The 19,929-nt window shown below is 40.1% G+C and overlaps 1 protein-coding gene across 8 annotated transcripts in view; it reads left to right on the forward strand.

The window, feature by feature from the left end:
- The first annotated feature begins 11,764 nt into the window (after positions 1-11,764).
- phf20l1 (PHD finger protein 20 like 1) overlaps positions 11,765-19,929 on the forward strand; it is a 106,825-nt gene continuing 98,660 nt past the window's right edge. For 6 of the 8 annotated variants that reach the window (XM_059974720.1, XM_059974765.1, XM_059974757.1 and 3 more), the window contains exons 1-2: positions 11,765-12,031; positions 15,264-15,353. The gene's annotated coding sequence lies outside the window, so the exon portion shown is untranslated. Of the gene's footprint in view, positions 12,032-13,721; positions 13,840-15,263; positions 15,354-19,929 lie in introns of all 8 variants that reach the window. The other 2 variants (XM_059974739.1, XM_059974729.1) reach the window with 2 other exon arrangements.

Raw genomic sequence — 19,929 nt, forward strand, 5'->3', positions numbered from 1 at the left:
TACTGTAGTTTGTGTTACATTTACTTTTAATTTTCACCTTGTACAAAGATCTAAATGAGAGGATGTTCGCCTCATTCGGGTGACTCTGCTTAATACCAGGTGATGAGAATGGGATATTGAATGAGGATATTGAATGAAGTTTTGCAAATAGTAATTTGAAATATTTGTTCTGGGGGTTGTTAGGCAGGTGCTCAGAGAGCCTCCTGCTCTTTTTCCAATCATGTCATGAGATTCCAAATATGCACAAAGACAAAACTGCAGATTTAGCTTCAATTATTGGTTCATTTGGAGATCAGCTCTTAAATACCGCATTCACTCAGTTTGATGACAAACAGGAGAGAATCTACAAATGCTGGAAATCTGAGCAATATACAAAATGCTGTAGGAACACAGCAGGCCAGGCAGCATTTATGGAAAAGAGTAAACAGTCGATGTTTCGGGCTGAGACCCTTCATCAGTCCTGATGAAGAGTCACAGCCTGAAATGCAACTGTTGAGTCCTGATGAAGGGTCTCAGCCCGAAACCTCTACTGTTTACTCTTTTCTATAGATGCTGCCTGGCCTGCTGAGTTCTTCCAGCATCTTGTGTGTGTTGCTTCAATGCCTACTATGCTCGCTTTGACCATCAAAATATTGAGGAACTATCACGGACTCTGACATTCCCAATGATCCTATGATTTCAGTCTCTGAGGCCAATGTGAAAGCAGTTTTCAGGAGGGTGAACACATTAAAAGCATTTGGCCACAATGAGGTACCTGGCCAAAGACCAAAGTCCTGTGCTGATCAACTATTTGGTGTCTTCACTGAGATCTTCAACCTCTCACTTTGTCAGTGTGTGGTATCCAAATGCTTCAAGAAGGCTTCAAATATATCGGTGCCCAAGAAGAGTGTGGCTACCTGCCTCAATAACTATCGCCGAGTAGCACTTACATCCACAGTGACGAAATGTTTTGAGAGGTTAGTGATGAAACATATCAACCACTGCCTGAGAAATGGCTTAGATATGCTCCAATTTGTAAAAATAAGATGGTCCGGGCCAGGAACTTGAAATCATTGAAAAGATCAAGAGTTGTGAGAAGTGTCACAAATGTAGGTAGGAAGGGACTGAACCAGGTTGGGATTAAACTGAGTTGAGGTAGTTCAGTGGGGCAGGAACAAGCAGAGATAATGTCTACCTTTACAGGCAGGTGTGTGGATCTTGGGTAGGAGGCAGAAACAGGAGATGCTGGGTGTGGGAACTATGAGGATGGTGGCAGTGGATGGGAGATCCTCAGAGACTATCCCCAGAGGGATAGGGTTCCATTTGTCCTCACCTCCACCACACCAGCCTCCGCATCCAGCACATAATTCTTCATAACTTACAGGATCCCACACCAAGCACATCTTCTCCTCCCCCCCCCCAACATTTTCTGCTTTCTGCAGGGATTACTTTCTATAGGACCGCCTTGTCCATTCATCCTTCCCCACTGATCTCTCTCCTGGTACTTATCTTTGCAAGCAGAACAAGTGATACACCTGCCTTTATACTTCCTCACTCACCACCATTCAGAGCCCCAAATGGCCTTTTGGGGTTATCTACCGTATCTGGTGCTCCTGGTGCGGCCTCCTGTGTATTAGTGAGACCCAATGTAGATAGGGAGGTCACTTCACCAAGTACCTACCCTCTGTCTGCCAGAAAAAGTGGGATCTCCCAGTAGCCGCCCATTTTAATTCTACTTCCCATTCCCATTCTGACATATCTGTCCATAGCCTCCTCTACTGCCACAATAAGGACACCCTCAGGTTGGAGGAGCAACACTTTGTATTCCATCTGGGTAGCCTCCGAACTGATTATATGAATTGCAATATTGCTTTTGCGAACTTCTGATAATGACCCTCCCCCACCCCACCATTCAACGTTTCCACTTCCCTCTATCGCCTTACCTGCCCATCACCTTCCCTTGGTGCCCCTCCCCCTTCCCTTTCCTCCATGGCCTTCTGCCTTCCCCCTTTCCCCCTTCTCTAGCCCTTTACCTCTTTCCCCAACGACTTCATGCTCTTTACTTCACCTCTCCCCCCTCCCAGTTTCACTTATCATCTACTACCTGGTATTTCTTCCTATCCAACCCCCCCCCCCCCACTTTCTTTCTCTGAATTCTCATTTTTTTTCTCCAGTCCTGATGAAGGGTCTCAGCCCAAATTGTCAACTGTTTACTCTATTCCATAGATGCTGCCTGACCTGCTGAGTTCCTTCAGCATTTTGTGTGTGTTGCTTCACTCAGTTTGAATCTCACATTGAAGTCTTACCCATAGTTCATGGCCCTAACTAGTTTGTCTTAGTATCCATTAACCACTAATCAGGGCAGTGTCAAAAACAGAACAAATGGTCATCAATTAATGAGGTTACTATTACAATGGTAATAATAGTGTAAAATGAGGTGTTGGCTCATGTCATCTGATAGGATTAAAAATAAACATCTGTCTGACGATAAAGTTCCCGGAACCAAAACAATAAGAGATCAATATAAAAATTATTAGTCCAGATCTTAGTGACCTGATCTTCCAAACTGGACTAACATCCTGTAGTTCCCTGGGCTAGATACAATGGACTCATTCAGCTGGGCCTAGGCACACTGTAGGGTCTAGATGGTGACTGGGCTGCAAGTGGCACAGTACCCAGAAGTCATTGACAGAATGTAAACCTGCAGCTTAGCCTCTGTCAGAGCTGCCATTGATTTTAACAGCATTTACTCCTCTGACATTCACACATTGAAAAGCTATTAGGAAAGAAATCAATTATTACAATAATAACAATACCAAATGCAAATAAAATAGTTAAATTAAAACACACACTACATTAAAACATTAAAGCAATATAATTTTGAAGAAGCTTGCCTTTCCTTTTGTCTCCTAACCTTAAAGCCAATAACAACAGATCATCAGAGAATTTGATCCTGAGCCAGTTCTCACCTGGCACAGCAGGATCGATGTGAGATGTCAAGCAATGGAGTAAGGTGTCAGACAAATTCAACATCAGTTGAAAAGTGCTTGATTTTCAATGATCCCACAACATATTTTCAGAAAACAAAGACTGGGTTCTATTTCAAGAGCTAAATGCCAGTGGTTCCATTTTGAAATACTGACTATGGTCGGTGTTACGTAGCCCATTGGCTGAGACAGGCAGATTTTCATTCAGTAAGGTAATTAAGGACACGTAATTTATATTAATGAAAAATAATCATAGTATAAAGCAACATACCTGAAATGCTGGAGGAACACAAACAGCGTCTATATAGGGGAATAAACTGTTGACGTTATAAGACAAGACGCTTCGTCAGAACTGGAGAGGAAGTGGGCTGAAGCCAGAATCATTTGAAACCATGCTCTAAAGAAATGGCAGGAGCATCTCAAGTAGCCTAAGAACAATATTCATACATAACAACACACTATGAAGGAAGAGCAGGATGCAAGGAATCAGTTTTTCAGCGCAAAATACTTTCAGCACTTTCATATGTAGAAAGCATCTCGATGTTTGATGGAGTCAGAAGAGATCCACAAATGTACCTTCGGCTATTAAGAGAATGAATCCAGTTTTTAAACACTCATCCGACTGAAGAAACACAATGGATGAAAGTCATCTTCCAATGGAAGCTGAAGAACTTCTACTTTTCCCTAAAATTGATAATGTCACAATTGAAACTTTATAAGTCATACAATGTCAATGGATTATTGATCATAGAACAGTACTTGTTCACAGCACAGAATGAGGCTGGCTATTCATCCCATTGTCATTCTGACATCTGTCTGCTAAAGCAATCCAGAATGAATCCCATGTATTACTTATCATGATGCTACTTCAAACTGTTCCCCACTTTTCCTTTAGAAAAGACAAGTTGCTGCTTGAGTTGCTCATATTGGTGAGCCACTCAGTGCTTCCGGCAATGTGTGTGTGCAGTAACATCTCCGAACCTGTTCTCTTCGTTCTGTCAAAGTCTTCATATAGAGCTTTCTTAATTATCCTCCTTGCTTAGTATCTCAAGTTTCTCAGAAAAGCTGTGTTTTCAGTCCTTATGAAACTGTTTTATCATTAGTATGTCTTTCATACTGTGACGTACAAATTTTCAACATTTCATCACCCATTGAGTGAAGAAATTTAATTTCAGTACTAAAAAGCCTAATCCCTATTCAGAGACTCTGTTGCAGGTCTGACACCTCAAAAAGGAGAAATCTGTAAAGTCTAATAAAAATTTTGTAAGTTTCATGAGATCCACTCTCATTCTTCTCAGCTCTAGAGAATACACATCCATTCAACATAATTTGTCCTTTAGTGGCAAACCTACCATTCCTAGAACGAGTGGAACAAATCTTCAATGCATTCCCTCTTCAGCAAGAAGGTACAGAGAACAAAACTCTGCTTAATACTCCAAATACAGTCTTGCAAAAGACCTATACTATTATTTTGAGACAGCTGAAATTTTGAGAATTTGAAATCAAAGATTTCAAATTCTCTCATATTGAAGACCAACACACCATTTCCATTTGCCTTTCTAATCAATTGCTCATTTACTTATTTGCTGCAAAATTGTATATTATGGAAATAAGCTCTCTGACACATTGAATTCACCCTGACCAATTATCATTCCCATTCTATTTGTCACACATTCCCATTAACTCCTCCAAATTCTACCACAACTCCACAACCTCGGGAATTTACAGTGGCCCATTAATTTAGCAACCAATGTGTTTTTGAGATGTGGGAAGAAATAGGTAAAAACCAAAGGAAACTCACATAGATACAGAAATAAAATAATAACTCTGAACAAGCAAAACCAGAGGTCAGGATTGAAGCTGAGTCATTACAGTGGTGAGGCAACAGCTTTGCTTACCGATCCACTCGAGCATCCAATACAAACTACATGTTGGCTCTCAGAGTCTTGTGTACAACTACACTTAGTACTGAAGATCAACAATATCCAATCTTGCACCAGTTAAAAAAGAAGTTTTGTTTCAAAGTGGATAACTTATTTTGTCAGCAAAGGAGGTGGTCATTTACTTCATCAAAAGTGGAAAAGGATTATGCACAGGTTCCATTTACATCAATGGTCATTACATCGAGAGATTGAATGCTGCAATATCCTCGAAGTGAATGTCACCAATAGTGTGTCCTGCTACAATGACATAGGTGCCCCAGCCAAGAAAGCTCTACTTCCTCAGACTAAAGAAATTTGGCATATCCCCTTTGAATCTCACCATTTGCTAATGATGCATCAGAGAATGCTGGGGGAAGGGTTTAAACAAATTTGGCAGGGCGATGAGAACCAGAGTAATAGGGCTTTTGGTTTACAAGCAGAGGTAGTGTGTACTGAGACCGTCAGGAAGGACAAGCAGATGGCAGGGCAAAATTGCAGCCAGTGGGATGAGTTGCAGTGTAAAAGGAGACAAAATTGGTTAAATGTGTTATATTTGAATGCACACTGTGTACAGAATAAAGCAGATGATCTGCGAGCACAGTTAAAAATTGGCAGGTATGTGGGCATCACTGAGTCATGGCTGAAAGAAGATGGTATTTGGGAGCTTAACATCCAAGGATCAAAAAGACAGACAGGTAGGCAAAGGGGGTGGGGTGGCTCTGTTACTAAAGAATGAAATCAAATCCTTAGACGTGATATAGGATCAGAAGATGTAGAGTCCTTGAAGGTAGAGGTTAGAAACTGTAAGGGTAAAAATACCCCGATGGGAGTTATATAAAGACCTCCAAACAGTAGAGACAATGTGGGATTTAAATTACAACGTAAGACAGAAAATAGAATGTTATTAGTCATGGGGGATTTCAATATACAGGTAGGTTGGGGAAAATCAGATTGGTGATGAATCTCAAGAGAAGGAATTTCTGGAATGCCTACAAGAAAGCCTTTTAGATCAGCTTATGGTTGAACCCATTTGGGAAACGGCAATCATGGGTTGGTGTTATGAATCAAATTTGATTGGGAAGCTCAAGGTAAAGGAAACCTTAAAAGACAAAGATCATAACATGTCAGAATTCACCCAGCTGTTTGAGAGGGAGAAAGTAAAGTCAGTATTACAGTGGAGTAAGGAGAGGCATGAGAGAGGAGCTGGCCGAAGTTGATTGGCAGGGATGACAGCAGGACAGCAATAGTTGGAGTTTCTGGAGCAACTCGGAAGGTGCAGGTTAGATACATCCCAAAGGGAAATAATTGTTCTAAAGGGAGGTTGAGATAACTATGGCTGACAAGTTAAAGACAGCATAAAAGGAAAAGGGAGGGCATACAATATAGCAGAAACTAGTGGGATGTTAGAGGACTGGAAAGCTTTTGAAAACTGACAGAGGCAACTAAAAAAAAGCATAAGAGAGAAAAAAATATAATGTGTAGGTAAGCTGGCCACTAATACAAAAGAGGATAGCAAATTTTGTTTCAGGTATATATAAAGAGTAAAAAGGAGACGAGAGTGGCTATTGGACTGCTGGAAAATGACACTGAAGATATAGTAATGGGCACAAAGAAATGGTGGATAAACTTATTAAGTATTTTGCATTAGTCCACTGTAGTATGCTGGAAATTCAAGAGTGTCATGGGGCAGAAATGAGTGTAGTTGCCATTACTAAGAAGGTGGTGCTTGGGAAGCTGAAAGATCTGAATTTTGATAAGTCACATGGACCAGATGGACCACATCCAAGGGTTCAGAAAGAAGTAACTGAAGAGATTGTTGAGGCATTAGTAATGATCTTTCAAGAATCACTAGATTCTGGAATGGCTTCAGTGAACTGGGAAATTGCAAAAGTCACTACACTCTTTAAGAAGGGAGAGAGGCAGAAAAAAGGAAATTATAGGCCAATTAGCCTTACTTTAGTGGTTGTGAAGGTGATGGAGTCCATTATTAAGGACAAGGCTTCATGTTACATGGTGGCAGATGATAAAACAAGCAACAGTCAGCATGGTTTTCTTAAGGGGAAATCTTGCCTGACAAAACTGTTGGAATTTTTTGAGGAAAAACTGGCAGGATTGACAAAGGAAAGCCAGTCGATGTTGTTTAATTGGATTTTCTGAAGACCTTTGGCAAGGTGCCACACATGATGCTGTTTAACAAGAACCCATGGTGTTATGGGAAATACTAGCATGGAGAAGGCACTGGCTGATTGGCAGGAGGCAAAGAGTGGGAATAAAGGGGTTGGCTGCCAGTAATGAGTGACATTCCACAGGGGTGGGTATTGACTCCGCTTCTCTTCACATTGTATGTTAATGATTTGGATGGCAGAATTGATGGCTTTGCGGCCAAGATTGCAGATGATACATAGCGGGGTGGAGGGGCTAGTAGTGCTGAGGAAGCAAAGAGTCAGCAGAAGCCGTTAGATTGGGAGTATGGGCAAAGAAATGGCAGATAGAACATAGTGTAGGGAAGAGCATGGTCATGCACCTTCATGGAAGGAATAAAGGCATAGACTATTTTCTAAATAGGGAGAAAATTCAGAAATCAGAGGTGCAAAGGGATTTTGGAGTCCTTGTGCATGACTCCCTAAATATTAACTTACAGTTTGAGTTAGTAGTAAGGAAGGCAATGTAATATCAGCATTCATTTTGAGAGGACTAGAATATAAGAGTAAGTATGTGATGCTGAGGTTTTATAAGGGATTGATCAGATTGCATGTGGTGTATTGTGAGCTGTTTTGGACCACTTATCTAACAAAGTATTGTATGTGCTGACTTGGAGAAGGTCCAGAGAGGTTCACGAGAATCATTCCAGGAATGAAAGAGTTAACGTGAGGAATGTTTCATGGCTTTGGTCCTGTATTTGCTGGAGTTCAAAAGAATGCAATGGAGGGGGGTGGGGTGGGGGATCTCAGTGAAACCTATCCAATATTAAAGCCCCTGGAGAGGCTGTTTCATACAGTAGGGACTCCTGCATAGAAGGACATTCTGTGGAACAGAGGAGGAATTTTTTAACCAACGGGTGATGAATCTGTGGAATTCATTGCCACATATGGCTGCGGAGGTCAAGTCATTATGTATATTTAAAGTGGAGGTTGTTAAGTACTTGATTAGTAAGGGTGTTAAAGTTTACGGAGAGAAGAGAGGAGAATGGGGTTGACAAGGATAATAAAACACCCAAGATGAATGCTGGAGCAGATTTGATGGCCTGAATGGCCCAATTCTGCCCTTACGTCTTATCATCTTATAGAACTAAAGAATCACATTGGAAAGAAGACGTATGGTAGATGGGAGTAGTAATTCGGTTCTCAAAACTATCTCTAGATAGGACAAAACATAAATGGGGAAATATTAAAGTAAGAAGAGTTTTGCAATTATCAGTGGTAGTTTTAATCTGCTTATTATTTAGATATATCAAACAGGCACTGTGAGAGATGGGTTTGTGGAGTGCATTGAGGGATTGTTTCTTGGAGTAATACAGTATGAACATACCTAGGAACACACACAAAATGCTGGAGGAACTCAAAAGGCTAGGCAGCATCTATAGGAAAGATTATATTCGACGTTTTGGGCCAAGACACTTCACCAGGACTGGAGAACAAAAGGAGTCAGAGTAAGAAGGTGAGGGGAAGCAACACAAAGTGATAGGTGGGGGATGATGGGTGAAGTAAAGAGACAAGAAGTTGATTGGTGAAGAGAGATATAGGGCTGGAGAAGGAGGAATCTGATAGGAGAGGACAAAAGCCATGGACAAAAGAAAGTGGACAGGAGGAAATGAACAGGTAAGGAGATAAGGTGAGAGAAAGAAATGGGAATGGGAAATGATGGGGGAGGGAATTATTAATAATAGTAAGTACTTTATTAATCCCAAGTAGCAAATTCTTTCGTTACAGCAGCAACATTTAAAAACACACTTAGCAGTGTACAGACTTAACTAACAATAAAGTACAGGATAATAGCACACATCTCTGTCCGCTTAGACGAACTTAAAGCAAGGTATGGTAGCACTATGGTCCGGGAAATGTGCATGTAGCAGGTCTCAGTTAAGCACAAAAACATTGCACTCCCAGAGTTCCCCCTGGGTCTTAATCAGTGCGCCAAGCTCGTTCGTCATATTTCTCAGGGACCTCACATTTCCCAATTTGATTGCGGAGATAGAAGGTTTATATTCCCTCTTCTTAGCCTTAACCTTAGCTCTGGCCCTGCTGCCTCAGCATTTTCTCCCAAGCTCCCACAGGATCTCGGGCCACACTCTGGCAGTAGCATCAGTTTGCATAGCTCAATCAGCCGGTCTCTGAAATAAACAGAACCTTCGCTCCAAACACAATGTAGCCGTCATAAGCAGATCCACATGCAATAATCCAGAATTACCAGAAGTTTGAAGAAATCGATATTTATGCTATCAGGTTGGAGGACACCCAGATGGAATATGTTGTTCCTCCAACCTGAACGTAGCAACACCTTATTTTTTGTCTGGGTAGCCTCCAACCTGATGGCATGAACAGCAATTTCTCGACGTTCCAGAAAATTTTGATCTCTGTTACAGGATAGTGATAGTTTTAAATTATTTGGTGAAGTTAAGATGGCGCCAAATGACTGCCTCTTTTAGTTCATCTGCGGAAACAGCTTAGATTTCTCTCTTTAATGTTTCTTTTTCCTTTTTCAAGGTGACTGGGCTTCTATCAAGTTCTCTGATCTGCAACAGCACTCAAAACTGCAGTGGTTTCATCGCAATGAGTTCCCTTTCTTGGAGCTCCCTCAATGACTGGCCGTTTTCTAACATTCTCCAGCATGGAAGATACCAGGTGCAGCCCTGTGGATGACCATTTCCAGGCCGGTACCAACAACTGAGGTGTCGCGGGAGGACATCAGGATCTTGTGGCAGCTGATGCTGTGGATGGAGGACTCTAGCTGAACGATTGCTCTCTTTCTCTCTCTCTTTCAATTGCAGGGAGAGTTTGCTCCTGATTCTCGAGTTGAAGAATCTCGGAATAAAAAGTGACATGGCAAACTGTAACATCGTAACAGCGACCGCTAATCTTCCCTTTTGCTTTCGCTGTGAAATGTGTGACATCTCTCTGTCTCTTGTTAGTGAGATAGAGAGAGTCTGTGGCATGTTGAACAGTTGGGTAAACAATTGTTGACTGCAGATCATGGTCTCTCTTCGGGTGCTTTGCTGTTGCTTGGTGGATGGTGGGTGTTGAGGCTCTATGCTGAAATGGGTGGGGGAGGAGGGCAGAGGTTGATGCTTTGCTGCTGCCTGCACTGGGAGGGGGGTGACTTTGGGGTTCTAACATTTTTCTGTCATTCATTCTTTTGAGGTTCTTCTGTTTTTCACAAATGTCTACGAAGACTAACTATTTCAGGTTTACTGGTATATATTCTCTGATAATAAATAGAACCATTTGAGAACTTGCTGAAGGAATCCGATACAGGAAAGTATGAGATCATGTACACCAATCAAAAGAATCAAAAGGCAGACTAATATCAAAATAGAGACTGCAAATGAGTGTAGGACAGAGGATCTTCACGCTCATGTTTTGTGCATGAAACACATAAAGCTAACTTGCAAGTTCAGCAAGAGTTTGGAAGGCAATTGGCATATTGGATTTTAATCTAAACGGGCGGCAGTTTAGAAGTGGAGAAATGTCACTACAATTTGATAGAGTGTTGGTCAGGCCACACTTGAAGAACTGTGTACAGTTTTCATCCCTTTATGTAAAAGGGAGTAATTGGAAACAGTCTAGAAGAGACTCTTACCTCCCTACTTCCCATTACACTGCTGGCATTTAGGGCAGCAATGAAGGTCCTCCATGTCAGGCAGTGTTTGGGGCTTCCTTCATTCTGTCAGTAGCTCGGATTCAACTAATATCAGTTCCAGATGAAGACTCGGGAATACCGTCGCACTCGGATGTAGAAAGATTCTTCATTGCTGTTTCCATAATGATATTGTTTTACCAGTCTTTTTGTTAGCCCTGAGCTGAACCCCTGAACCCAAGGACCGGTGGACCAGTCTGGCCTCCACCCTTTCACCTGTTTGGCATGTGTGACCTTACCAAGAGACAAAGCATACAGCCCTGACTCCAGCCAACATAGCTCTGTGGCTCAGTGAAGCATACAAGCCTCCAGCAACAAAGTTGTGGTCCTCTTAGAGGAGAAAAGACTCACTTGGTTGATTATTGGGATGAGAGGTTTGTTGGAATACAAGCATTAGGTCTGTATTCTTTAGACTTTAGATATTTAAAGGATACACAACCTTTACAACTTTAGAATGAAGGGTGTTCTTTTGAAACATATACATAGATCCTATGGGAAGTCATAGGTTAAATGTTGAGATGTTTCCATTCCTTGAACAAAGGGCCAAAATTGGAACATTAAAAGGCAGACATTTAAAACTGAAGTGTTGAGTAATTTCTTCTCTCAGAGGGTGATGAATCTGTTTGAATCCCCAGGAAGTAGTGGAGACTAGCCCACTGGAGATACTTAACAAGGAATTAGATACATTTCTAAACAATTTGGGTGCTGGGGGGTGGGTCTGGTACAGAAAGCCTGCGGTAGTTTATCAATGTTCAATAGGGTGGTGGGACAGGCAAATTACTCCTGCTCCTATTGACTTCTGAGATTTTTGGATGGAGCCAATGAGCCCCCATCATAAGACAGGTGACACAACCGATTCTGCAGGTGCTGGAAATCTTGAGCAACACACACAACTCTTCACGCAGGACCTCGGTCCGAAATGTCGACTATGACTTCCCTCCGTTGCCTGATCTCCACCCTCCAGACAGGTAATAGCCCCAGCAGGCCAGCGCAGTCACGCTCGGTGTGCGCGCTGACGTCACGGGCAGCGCTCGGAGATGGTGTGAGGGTTGTCGTCGCGGTGTTTTGAAAGGAGGAAGAAGGAGAGAGGAGTAGGGGCGGCAGTACGGAGGAGCGAGGGCGGTTTCTGTGGGCGATTGATGGGCAGCAAATGTCGTTCAGCCATCGCCAGGTCCGCTCCAAGCTCAGGCAACCGAGTTCGAAGGCAGCGAGGGGCGGGGAGTGGTAGTCGAGCTTCGTTCCGCGTAGCTGTGTGAGCGGGAGAGGTCGGGCGAAATATGAGGGGGGAAGGTAAGGCCTCAGCCAGCCTGGCTCAGCTCATGGGGGAGCGGGCACCCACTATTTGGGGCACCACATCCCACAGGATTACCTGCTGAACACCATACGCCGCACATCAAAAGTCGCCCACTTCTAAAACAATTAAAATCACGCTGACTGTAAAGTAAATTCCTGTAATGTTCGCAGTTCAAAATTACAACTGAAGTTTGAGTCATGGATATTTCTCAGAAAATTACCCTGTATAAGTAGGAGTGGAAAATCTAGAGCGAGATCTTTTACAAATGTATTGCAGAGGAAAGTACAGGATCATGTTGCAAATGCCACATATGACAGATTATAAATATCTGCTGTAAATGCAGATTGCATTTAAAATTGTAAAGGATGTAAATACAGTATTTTATAAACTTTCATAAAATATATACAGATGAATGTATGTTCTGAAGCAAGTAACAGCATAACCCCTTGACAAAGGGAATAGGATGAAAATGCTGAAAATCAAAAATAAAATGTGTACCTAAAGCCTAGTAAGAATAACATATTAGAGCAAACTTCATGAAATTTGTTATAGATATGTCTGTGGTTTCTTGAACTCGAGGTAGTTAGCTTCATGATGGGATGTATCAGCAGGCTGGTGGATATGAAATTGAACCCAGTGTGAAGAAAAAGTTTATCATTTGGAAATAAACTGTATCTACAAATTATAGGACTAATGTGAAATATCAATTTATATGTGCAGTATTTGAAGTGGAGTGGTTTTTGGTGCATTGACACAAAAATCCCTTAAAGGTGTTTGGTGTGATACCCTTCATCATGCAGATGCACAAGTACAGGTCCTCTCTGACTTATAAAAGCCCAACTTACATACCATTTGTACATACGAGCATTAGTGACACTGACGTTGCCAACTATTTCAGGCATCATTTGCTAAGTTAGAACTCAGTTCACTTCTGCATTTCTGACTTGCGAACTGTGGATTATGAAGTATTCACAGGGACAGGAGCTGCTGTAATGTGGGACGTACCTGTACACTGGAGGATATTTGTGTGCTCTTAACTGCAGAGATTCTTTGGAAGATTTGAAGGATTCTTTTTAATAAGTCACTTCATTCGCTTTTATTTAGGGCGAATGGATAATGTGACCTCTCGCTTATTGAAACCTGCCACTGAAAATAAAGGCAGTTTAAGGACTGAGTTGTTATGAACTCTGAGATTTGTTTTTATGGATCTGCCCAGCCTCTCAAACTTCATAGCATCTCAAGACCTGGAGTTTTTCTTGAATATCTACCATTGATAGTAGCCATCGTTCATGTTTAAATTAGGATAGTGGGTTTTTGAATAGTGTTTTGAGTGTCATCACCTCCACCCTGTGAGGGTAAGAAAAAAAACACCACATATCCACTTCACTGATGTCCCATTGAAGAGTTTATGAGTTAAATGTGATAACAATGTTGTGACTTCAAGTGATATCAAGCAACTCATTTAAGACGACTGAATTTGGAATTTTCACAACAGAGCATTGACTGACTCATTTAGATGATGTAGACTGAAAAAATGACATGCTGTTAATAAGGTTAGTACTTTGTGTGGGCCCATTCAGTTACTGTTGTCAGCTTACTTGACCTTGGTAGTTTCAGAAAGCAGCTCAATATCTTCATTTGAGCAATTAGTGATGGTAAATTTGAGTATGGATTTTCATTTCACAGTTATGAATTTTCAAGGAAAACCAGGTGAAGGGAAAGGACAGAGGAATTGAGACTAAAAGTTCACGAAACTAAGAACCAGATCTGAATATATTCATTGGAAAAAGAAACTTGGTTTTGGGTAAGAATATACAAAAATTGAAATGCAGTGAATCATCTGTATAAATAGACCAAGGCTGGAATACTTTATCCTGGTTTGGAAGAACGTTGAAACAAAATGGGTACATTAGATTTGAAAAATTGCTGTTTTCTAGTAGTTTCAAAGAGTTGTAGAAATGTCTGTGTTAAAACATAATTTAACAAAGGTGATTAAGAATAATTATGATATGAGACAGTATAGACAAAAACAAATTAGAACTCCATTATGGGAGGAAGAAAAGACAGTACCATTTATTCGAACACGTTCTTTTCCATGTAATTGCGAACTAGTTTGGGATTGCTTTTGATTGAGAATCCTAATGCTGTCTGTTGCTTATGATTTCCTCTGCACTTGGGATCCCTGTGATGTCCTCCAGTGGAGTAACACAAATTTGCAGCTGTTAACAGCCATTGCATTTGGGAATCTGCCCACTTCATGTGCTCCAGTTGAGTTGAAGTGCAGTGACATTGATTTGAACGGAGACAAATGGCTGTCAAAGGCATGATTGAGTATTAGGTACCTTCTTTAGTTAAACCCATGTAAATTAAAAGATTATTTTAGTGTTTATTAAGCATTCTGAAATATTTTTTGTTTAGTTTTTGTATTTTAACATTGTGTTTGGATATTTATCAAATAATAGTTCTCCATTATTTATGATAGAGGAGATTTAATTTGGCTAACTGTCAACTATTTTCTTCAGATGTTCAATCATGGGTGGTTTGTTCTGTTTCCCGACCCCTGTGTGGTGGCTTTGGCCTTGCTATTAAGGGAGGACTGGGACGTTTCTTAGGAGCAAGTTGACGCTGTGCAATCAGACAATTTTTTTGCTGAGTTCCTTCCATATTTGCTGTGTGTTGCTCCTGGTAATTTTTGTGTGTTTTGGCTGGAAAATATGTTCAAGAGGCCCAGAATGAATGGGGTGAAGGCAAAAGATAATGACTGTAATCTTTCTCCCCCACGGAGAGTTTTGAAGCTATGGAATACATTTTACATAGACCATATCAACATTGAAAAATAAATGTGACAGAAAAAAAATGTGACTATTGAAAGATTGTTACTCTTTTTGTCTGGAATAATGATAAGAAGCAGTCTTTTCCTTTCGACCCCAGTGACTGCACTGTAAAACTTAATTAATGTAAAATGATTGGACCACATCTGGATAGTACGTGTCTATGGAGCTGAGGTTTACTGCAAACTTTTGAAATCATAGTATTGAAAAAATTGTATGAAATATGGTGTGAATATTTCAATCCAAATAGTGGGAAAAATACTAAGTGAATTATTGTCAATGGGAAGTCCAAATATTTTTAATTTATTGCTAATTCTACACTATAATGTTCACTGAATGATATGCATTATTATTACTTAGCAAATTGTAACAAATTTGTAACATTTATTATTTTCAGGGATGTCTTTCTACATAGCCAACATTTGCTGCAGTGTGAATGTATGATGGAGATAATAATGTTAAATAGGAAATGAAGATAGAGGGATTGGTGAGTATGGTGATGACTTAAACCACAGTTCTAAGGATCCATTCATGTGCATGTAATTGCTCTTTCCTTTGTGATGCTCTGTATTTTGAAGCTCTTAAGTTCATTTTTTTTGTGTATACCTGGTTTATAAGTTGATCAGCTTCTTTCTTTGTAATATAATTCATACTCTGCCAGTGTTTTCTCTTTTCTTGTTTAAAGCCTTCTGTCATTTAGCACACGCTTGGTAAAGTAAAGTCATTTTGTCATTTCTAATTCCTATAAGTAGAATGGGTTACTTGACTTTGACAGTATATGATGTCTAGTATGAGGTAAAAATAAAGTACTAGAGACATTCAGCAGATCAGGCAGCATTTGTGGATGGGGAAACAGTTACTGGTTTGGGTTGAAAGCCCTGCTTCAGAACTAAGCCTATCTCACCTTCCTTAGGTGCTGTCTGGCCTGCATTAAGTTTTACAGTTTTTCAATTTTTTTTTTAGTTTTCAATACTCAACATTTCATTGTTCACAATTTATTAAAAATATAATTTAGTGTAGTTTTAGCTTGCAGACTAATTACCTTAGTTACTTTTCATTCTACTTTCACATAATCCGAGATCTGGAGATGCTGTGAAAACCGTAATTGGTATATAAACACTATTTGGTAGCAGAAATAGCCCATACCACCTTAAATACACTCAGTGACCATTTTATTAGGTACACCTGTACAACTCTTCATTGCAAATGTTTAATCAGCAGATCATGGCAGTACCTAATGTATAAAAGCAGAAGAGTAGTTCTGAACACAACATGTCAAACCTCGAAGTGGATGAACTACAGCAGCAGAAGACCATGAACATGCACTGAATGCCAACTGTATTTAGTACAGGGGATGAGTGTATATTGAAACACTTTGCTGCCATCACTTTGGAAGGAGTTCCGTGGAATCCTGAGGCAAAACCTCTCATCTCACCTTTCTTAAATGTGTGACTTTTTTTGTTAAATAGTAATCCCTGACTTTAAATTCTCCTACAAGAGGAAGCATCCTCTCCATGGCCACCCTGTTCAGATCCCTTATAGGATCTTTTGTTTTAATTGAGGCCATTCTGCCTCCAGTTCTTTAAAGGCAAATATACCCTGTATTTCTTGATAATAAAATTTAAAAAATAATGAATTTGTTACACATTCACAAATCCAAATAGATAACACTGGAAATATGCAGGCTAGGCAGATCTAAGAAACACAGTTTGGGTCAGTGACCTTTCATTAACAGTTTTTAACAATCTTTTTTTCTTTTTTATCATTTATTTGTTGCTAAATTACATAAGGGTTGGGGCAACACTTAATAGTTTTTGTTTTAGAGATAGTACAGCTACAGATCCTTACAGCCCATTGAGCCCACACAGCCTAATTACCTAATTACACCAATGTGACCTATTAACCCATACCATTTTGGAAAGTGGGAGGAATCTGAAGCAGCCGGAGTAAATCCATGTGGTCACAGGGAGAACATACAAAATCCTGACAGACACCAACAGCATTTGAATCCAGGTCGCTGGCACCAGAAAGCATTACACTAACCGCTGCACTACAGTGCCGCCTGCCCCCCCCCCCCGTTATATTTGACTGATATTTGATGAAAGCTGTACTGTGGGCATCATGGAGGTGCAGCAGTTAGTACTGCTGCTTTTCAGCTGCAGGATATGGACCCATGTCGGAGTCTGTGTGGGATAGGGACTCTCTTATGTTTGTTTCCTCCCACATGTTAAAGTCATGCTGGTGAGTTATTATCCCTTAGTATAGGTTAGGGTAATGGGGAAAAAAGAAAGGAGAAGTTGTTAGATGAGTGTTGCAGAATAAGCTTGTAAGGGTACAAGGAAATGGGGAGAAGGGAAAGGGACTGCTCATCTGGCATCTAGCATGGATCAAATAGAGCAAATGCATTTCTGTGTAAGAAATTTAGAAAATTAAATAATTTTGGGATAAGAATGAAGATTATTTGGAAAATAGGTTTCTGAATGACTCAATATCATGAAATTGTCGAAGGAGGCATATTTAAAGAATACAATGTTTTATCATTGACTGGCAGTGGAAAGGAAGATACTTAGCTGAAAGAAATTAAGACTAAGATTAAGGAACAATGAAGAGGTAGAAAACATTAATTGGAGATGTGAAAAGGGCCTCTGGCAGTAAATAGGTACATAAGGTACATAATAGAAATCAGAAAGTAAATAGTCTAAGTCGCAAGGGTAGTTGAGTCATGGGGATGGTGGGGGGGGGGGGGAGAGGGAGTTAATCTACATGTAGAATTGCCAATTCAAGTGATCAGTAATAGTATGGAGGGTGAATTCATGGAGTGTATGAGATGTGTTCCAAATCAGAAAACTGAGGGACCAAAGAGGGAGGAGGTTATTTTGGATGTATTATTATGTAGTTGAAAGTTGATTGATGATTTAGTGGTTAAGGAGGCTTACAGATTAAATTATCGCAGTGTGATATATAATAGTCAAAGGTGATTTAATTCAGTTTAAAACCAGTGTCTTAAATTTGATTCAGCAATTCATGAGGGCATGAGTTGCCTGCTTAGCTTGAAAACTTCCTTAAAGAATATGGCAGCAAGTATACAACAGCCAATATTAACCGTATTAAACTGTAGCTTACAATTCATAAGACAATACCCAGAAGAGGAAAATAAACTGTCTTCGCCTATCCAGAGTTTAAAAAACAGCATTAGGTCATGGGCTGTACAATCTTGCTGAAAAGTAGTAAGGATGAAGACTGGGAAAATGTCAGGCTTCAGCAAAGGACCAAGTACTGGGCAATGGAATTAATCTCAAAGGGCACCCAGTGGTCATTATGGATTAGTTGGGCCAAATGCCTGTTTTCATGACAGATGATTCTATGAGACAAACAGATTGCTGAGGGAAGGGGAAATAGAATACAGGTTTTGTTTGAGAAGCATTGAAACAGAATGTTGGAATTTCCACAGTTATATAAAATGAGACAAATTGTGGGTTGCTTATAGACTAAAACAGAAATTATATTGGTATAAGAAAATCATAAATTAACAAATATCTTACAAAGAACTACATAATAAGCTCAAAGAAGATAATTTTAGTTTAAAAATAGCATTAGAGATATTAACAATCTACGTGGAATATTACAATCCATTATTAAATCAAAACATACTCATAATATCCAAGACTCATTTTTGCATCAATTCAAAAATTCTACTAATTGAATTACTATAAACTTCATATGAGTATTCCAAATTATATTTTGATGTGTACTCAGTTGAGACATGGGAGAGATGTGCAGGTGATGAAAAGAAATGCTTAAACCCATCAAAAGTGATGCTGGTAAATGCAGAACAGATGATAATCTAGGAAATAAAAGAGCACAGATGCTGGAATCTGGAGCAACAGGGTCCTAATGTAGGGTTTCCACTGAGAATGTCAACATTTCCGCATCTCCTCACCAATTAAAAAAAAGTTGCTGCTCATCCTGCTGAGTTCCTTCATCAGATTGTTTAAGGCAGCCTTTTTTTAAGCCATGGGCTCCTACCATTAATACAGGTCCATAGATCCCAGGTGGGGAACAAACTTTAAGGTGAGTATGATGATGGCCACAAAATGTCTCAACGTTGCATATGTTCCAGTTGGACAGTCAAGACTCTTAATATACAGGTATAACCAAGCTGGATAGAGAACTAATCCCAGGAATAAATATAGTGGTATTATCAGGAGAAAAGGAGATATGAAGATATGTCGTACAGTGAGGACATCTGATACAGTCCCACAGAGATTTTAGGAGAAATTATGTCATGTGAGGAGGCAAGCTCAAGTGTCTCTGAACAAGTTAGAATGTATATATTGCCTAGAAATTCATCCTTAAACTTTATTTTAAATGGCAGCAATACCACGTTGTATCCTTACTTAGTTGGGCCCTTAGCTCCCAGTGGCGCATTGGCTTCCTGTTTCCATCATCATCTGAAGTCGATGGTATGGTTGGAGTTCATCAATGATTCTGCAAAACTTTGCATCCACTGTACAGGGGATTGGCCTACACAGCTTCACCAGAGCGCTGTTGGCCAAAATTATCTGTTTCTGCCTCTCATGACTGGCATGTAGATTGGACTTTCAGATGTACATTGTACTCTATTCTTAACTTATTTCTATCAACTTTAATGTATTTTGTAGACATACATTCTTGTTTAGCACTCTGAACCAAGGATGAATTTCTATGTATTTTGAAACAGATGAATGGTTCTTGGTCTTCTATTAAAATCAAGGGTGAAATAGATATTTCTGACTCTTCAATTTGCAACACTTGGATCAGTCAGGACAGTGCTATGTGGAAGTTTCCAGACATGCTTGAAAGTTGCACTTGCCTCCCCCTCCTCTTCCCCCACCTGTTTATTCTTATCTTCATGAGATATGACTTTGCTAGTTTTTGAGGACAGCAGGTATCAGAAAATAATCAGAACACATTTCAACAAATAAGGGTGAAAAGGCCCTAAATACTTTTCTGCTTGGGTGACACAAATTTTTCTTTCCCCCTGAACCCCCCCCCCCCCCCACAAGTTAGGTGTTTGGATACTA

Source organism: Hypanus sabinus, chromosome 1 (genome assembly GCF_030144855.1).
Source record: "Hypanus sabinus isolate sHypSab1 chromosome 1, sHypSab1.hap1, whole genome shotgun sequence".
In the NCBI taxonomy this organism is placed as follows: domain Eukaryota; kingdom Metazoa; phylum Chordata; class Chondrichthyes; order Myliobatiformes; family Dasyatidae; genus Hypanus; species Hypanus sabinus.